At 46.7% G+C, this 6,073-nt stretch overlaps 1 long non-coding RNA gene across 1 annotated transcript; it reads left to right on the forward strand.

Moving 5' to 3' along the window:
• Window positions 1–66: 66 nt before the first annotated feature.
• Window positions 67–1,835, forward strand: LOC138915906 (uncharacterized). Its single transcript, XR_011422352.1, has 2 exons — window positions 67–610; window positions 929–1,835. It is a non-coding gene; the product is annotated as an uncharacterized lncRNA (long non-coding RNA).
• Window positions 1,836–6,073: the final 4,238 nt, after the last annotated feature.

Raw genomic sequence — 6,073 nt, forward strand, 5'->3', positions numbered from 1 at the left:
GGGCGGGGTCCCGGGACGGGCTCTCGGGACCGGCTTGTCTGCGCCCTCTGGCGGCTGCAAGGGATGGTGCAGGAGCCCCGGTGCCACCTTCTTTCTCAGCAAGGAAAAGTCAAGCCGTGTCCCCACCGCGCATCATTTATTCGTTCTTTCATTTATTCGCTCATCCCTGCGTCCATTCGTTCACTTATTCACTCTATTCAACGAATGTTCATTCGACATCGTGACATCTGGGCTGTTAGCCCATCTCTCTTTCTCTCTCTCTCATATCACACTCTTTACACCAGATCGCATCCAGGGGGTCCTCTCTCCCCCAGGTCATTCCAGGTTCCCCCTCCCCAGTCTCTCTCCCCACGTGTTCCTTAGTGACCTGTGCAGAGGGAGACGGCCGCTGCGCCCTTCAGTCCTCTCAGCTTTCTGTAGCTATTTATATAGCAAAATCTCGATAAGATGTCTTCTCCCCAAATACACACACACACACACACACACACACACACACACACATGTTACCAGGCACTGTTCAAGGCCCTGGGGATAGAGCAGTGGACAAGACAGACAAGCCTGGTCCTCATGGAGCTGACGTTCTTGTGGTGGAGACAGGCAGTAAACATAAGTAAGTACAGTATATTATACAGTTTATTAGAATATGATAAATTCTGTGGAGAAATAGGAAGCTGAAGAGAAGTGGAGTGAGGGTGGGGCCGCACTTTTATTGAGGGGGACCAGAGCGGTCCTTTACTTTACAAGTCTGCTCACTTCTAATTATAAGCTGCAAGAATGATACTTTAAAACTTAAATTTGGCCGTGTCCCTCCCCCGCTTAAAACTATCCATAATTAGCCAATGGTTTCTTAGATATGGCACCAAAAGTACAAGCAACAAGAGAAAAAATAAAGTGGCCACCATCAAAATTACAAACTTCTGTGTTTCAGAAGACATCAGCAAAGTGAAGAGGAGAGACGACCCACAGAATGGGAGGAAAAAATTGCAAATAATCTATCAGCTAAAGTACTCATACCTACAATAAATAAAGTTGTGCAACTCAAAAATAGTAAGACAAATAACCCAATTAAAAAATGGACAAAGGATCTGAATAGACATTTCTCTTAAAAATTTACAAAAGCCGATGAGCACATGAAAAGATGCTCAACATCATTAGCCAGCAGGAAAATGCAAAGGAAAACCACAGGGAGCTACCACTTCACACCCAGCAGGATGGCTATACATTTTTTAAATGGAGAACACCAAGTGTTGGCAAGGAGGTGGAGAAGTCGGAACCCTCACACATTGGCGGTGGGAATGTGAAATGGTGCAGCCACTTTGGAAAACAGTCTGGCAGTTCCTGAAAAGGTCAGGGTTACCATAGGGCCCGGCAAGTCCACTCTTAGAGACGTACCAGAGAATGGAAGACAAACGTTCACACGGAAATGTGTCTGTGAATGTTCACAGCAGCATTGTTCATAACAACCCAGCCCACCAAGCAATGAGCCGATAAATAAGATGTGGTGTATCCATACAACGCAGTGTTATTTGGCAAGGAAAAGAAAGTAGGTTTTTATACACACTACAACATGGATGAAGCTTGAAAACATGCTAAGCGGGAGAAGTCAGACACAAAAGGCCACGTGTGGTCTGACTCTATTTGTATGAAATGTTCAGAACAGGCAAGTCCACAGACGGAAAACAGGTTAGTGGCTGCCTGGAACTGAGAGAATGGGGGAGAATGGGAAGTGACTGCCGAAGAGGCTGGGGTTTCTTTGGAGGATGATGAAATGTTCTGTAATTGATTGTGGTGTAGTTGCACAACCCTATGACCACATTAAAAACCATTGAACTGTACAGTTTAAAGGGTGAATTGTGTGGTAGGCGAGATATACCTCATTAAAGCTGTTATTTTAAAAACAAAAAAGAAAACAACTGTCCAGAGCTCCTCATCGCCCTGAGGCTGAAGGCCAAGCTCCTAAATTTACAATCACCGCTCTGCCAGGCACGTCCTCATCTCAGCCTCTTCATACTGGCAGTTCCCTCTGTCAGGAAAGGTCGTCCTAGGATGATATCGACAGGGCTCGCTCCTTCATCTCCCCCAAAGGCACCTGTGCAGGGAGGTCTGCCCTGACCGCCCTGCTTCATATTGCAATTCCTCTGCCCTTTACCTGGCTCTCTGTTTCATCCGTAACACTCATTATCTTTTTTTTTTTTTTTTTTTTTTGCTGTGGAAGAGTTGCCCTGGGCTAACACCTGTTGCTAATCTTCCTCTTTTTTCTTTGCTTGAGGAAGATTAGCCCTGAGCTAACATCCATGCCAGTCTTCCTCCACTTTATATGTGCGTTGCCCCCTCAGCATGGCTGAAAAGTGGTATACGTCTGTGCTGAGGATCCGAACCCGTGAACCAGGGCCGCCAAAGCAGAGCACGCCAAACTTAACCACTATGCAACCCCCTCACTATCTTTTAACATTGTGTGTAATTTACTCATTTTCTTTATTGTCCATTTTCCAACTAGTGGTGTACCAAAGGGAGGGCAATGGGAGTGGTCCACCTTGGGGACAGGCAAAAAGGGGTGCGCTGTCTGGATAAGAATTTAAACATAATAATAAAACTGACCAAAAGTTGGTCAAGTTTTTCCTATAGCACGAACTGACAATTCTACATGGTATCACTGATAACATGATCCTCCCACCCCCAGGAGAAAACCTCTTGTTAGTCTTATAATTGTCACTTACTAAACAATTCATGCAATTACTGTTCAGTTTTAATAATATACATGTAAGCTTCTAATTAGATATTTTTATTACTCTACCCTTTCATAAACATTGGATCTCTATTAGTTTTCTAGTGCCGTATAATAAGTTACCACAAACTTAGTGCCTTAAAACAGCACACACTTATTATCTCACAGTGTTGCTGGATCCAGGCCAGTCATGGCTTAGCTGGGCCCTCGGCTCCAGGGTCTCACCAGGCTGCCATCCAGATGTCAGCCGGGGCTGCTGTCTCATCAGGGGTTCAAACGGGGCAAAATCTGCTTCCACCTGCTTGAGGTTGTAGGGAGGAGGTCTTCATTTTCTTTTTTTTTTTTTTCTTAGAGGAAGATTAGCCCTGAGCTAACCACTGCCAATCCTCCTCTTTTTGCTGAGGAAGACTGGCCCTGAGCTAACATCCGTGCCCATCTTCATCCACTTTCTATGTTAGACGTCTCCCACAGCATGGCTTGCCAAGCTGTGGCATGTCCACACCCGGATCTGAACCGGTGAACCCCGGGCCGCTGAAGCAGCACGTGCGCACTTAACCGCTGCGCCACTGGGCCGGCCCCGGTCTTCATTTTCTTGCTGGCTATCAGTGGGGGCTGCTCGCTGCTCCTGGAGGCCACTGACAGTTCCTTCAATGTGGCCTTCTCCGTAGGTCCTCTCACAGTGTGGCAGCTTATTTCCTTCAAAGCCAGCAATGGAGAGTCTCTCTTGCCCGTCCTCTGAGACGGAGTCTTACACCATGTAAAGTCATCACAAACCTCCTTTGCCGTATTCTCTTAGTGAGAAGCACGTCCCAGGACCTGCCCACACTTGAGAGGGGGGGATTATACCGTCTATGAACATGGGGGCTGCTCAACCTCTGTTTGCCAGAGTATTCTATAGAGAAGTTACTGGAGAGAACTCCTAGGTATACTGTTGACCTCTGACATATGAAGACTCAGCTATATGTGTTCATTTTGAAAATAAGTTCATAACAATTTGGAATCATTTGGGCTTGTATCACGCACAGTTTCAATCTTCAATCTCTGTGATTCTACATGGTCTTGTGTTTAAGTAATAGATTAGAAATTAAAATGAGGGGCCCGCCTGGTGGCACAGCAGTGAAGTTCACACATTCTGCTTTGGCGGCCTGGGGTTCACCTGTTCGGATCCCAGGTGCGGACATGGCACCACTTGGCAAGCCATGCTGTGGCAGGCATCCCACATATAAAGTAGAGGAAGATGGGTACAGATGTTAGCTCAGGGCCAGTCTTCCTCAGCAAAAAAAGAGGAGGATTGGTGGCAGATGTTAGCTCAGGGCTAATCTTTCTCACACACACACAAAAAAGGAAGTTAAAATGATAGTGTTACCGAACCAGGTTCGTTTTGCCCGCTGCACAATTATGCCAATCACCAAGACGATGAGTTTGCAAAGAGAAAGGATTTAATCACAAGGCAGCCAAGCAAGGAGGCAGGAGAATCAGTCTCAGATCCACCTCCTTGAAAATGAGGACTCAGGGATATTTATGGGGTCGGGGGAGAGGTGGTCTGAATGTGGGGATAGACGTCGGGAGGTGAGGAGAGTTGAGGTAGCTGATGATCCACACAAGCGTAGTCCAGCTACATGGCTCTTCGCAGGACACGTGTTCACAAAATGGCCCTGTTCCCATGATCTGAGGGTGGCGTTTTTTGCTCCCTGACGTCAAAGAGTCGTTTATCAGTCATCCGTGCAGGCCCACAGGCCCCGTTGATGAGTTGGTGGTCTCAGCTGGCCTGAACTGCACAAGGAGTCAACTCTCAATTCCTGAAAAACCTGAGCACCCCACCCGTTACCAGGGTGACCCATGCGTCAGAGATGCTATCTGTAGGGTGAGTTTCAGTAACGCATTATCTAACGACTTTTGCAAACAGACAGCTAAGCCTAGTTAAAGCAAGTTGGCCCCCAGTTTCAGCAGCACAAGGATCGGAAGGATGAAGAAACTATTCTGTCATTCTATGTATTCTTTTGGAGTTTTCTGTTTAAAACTGAAAACAGTGAATCAGGGTACGAACTGCAAGGTGTAATATTTTTATTTGGTAAGTGTAAATTTTCATTCATACGTGTGATATTTTACTGAATTTGAGTAATATCTTTAAAATGGAAATCTATTCATTTTCAATAGTTAATTTTGAAATGAAAGAACAAATAATGATTCTTCCGTGCTTATTATTGAAAATAATTTTCTGGTAGAGAGGAGATATAAAAAATTATCTGCTCCAGGTGTCAAACAGGCTGGTTTCACCACTGTCCCCAAGACGATCAAGGGAGTTCCAAAAGGGCAGGAACTCTGCCGCGTCCACAGCTGTCTGTTCTCCAGGGTTTCAGACAGGACCTGGCTGGCAGTGGGTGCTCAGTGAACGGGTGGACGCGTGAATGGATGAACGAATAGGCCCTGCCTCCTCTCCAGCCTGCCCCCTCACCCCAGTCCTCTCCGTCTTCCAGCTCAAGCCCTGGGAGGGGGTGGGGCTGGGGTCAGGTGCTGGAGAGACCTTTGGCTTCACATTCAGACTCCTGACCTTGAGTCCCAGGACCTCACTCCAAGATAAAAGAGGAAGGCTGGCATGAAACAATTGTTATGGTAAACACCATTTGGATAAGAGTCGAGGCTCTTCACATATTATTATGTCAGGAGAGAGGCTGAATAGCCGGCTGAAGTGCTCCCGGAACACCCTGATGTCTTTCTTGCCTCCGGACTTTTGCATCTGCTGTTCATGATGCTTGGAATGTTGTCCATAAGCCCTTATCCTTCAGGGTTCATGATCAAAGCCACCTCCCCCTGGAGCCCCTCCTCCAACACCCAGTTCAAATGGTCTCCTGTTATTTTCCATCCCAGCCCCCAATGCATGTCTCTCCTAGCACTGTTAGTTGTTTTCAATAATAATGCATCTATTTTAATTATCCCGTTGGTTATTCTCTACTCCTATACCTGCTGCACTCCCTCCCCCTTTCGAAACTCAGCTCATATACACCTCTTCTAAGAAGCCCACCTATGGGGCAGTCCTGTGGCCTAGCAGTTAAGTTTGGCTGGCTCTGCTTTGGCAGCCCAGGTTCCTGGGTTTGGATCCGTGGCATGGACCTATACCACTTGTCAGCCATGTTGTGGCAGCGACCCACAGATAAAACAGATGAAGACTGGCAACAGATGTTAGCTCAGGGCCAATCTTCCTTAGCAAAAAAAATTAAAAAAAAAGGAGCCCACCTACTCTGGGTTAGGTGTCTCCTCTGGACTTCCCTCCTTTCAGGCTGATTATTCTGCCTGTGCTTCCCCATCACAGCCAACACCTATCCCTGCCTAGTGAAGTATTTTCTTCGT

The sequence above is a fragment of the Equus caballus genome, chromosome 10 (assembly GCF_041296265.1).
Source record: "Equus caballus isolate H_3958 breed thoroughbred chromosome 10, TB-T2T, whole genome shotgun sequence".
Lineage (NCBI taxonomy): Eukaryota > Metazoa > Chordata > Mammalia > Perissodactyla > Equidae > Equus > Equus caballus.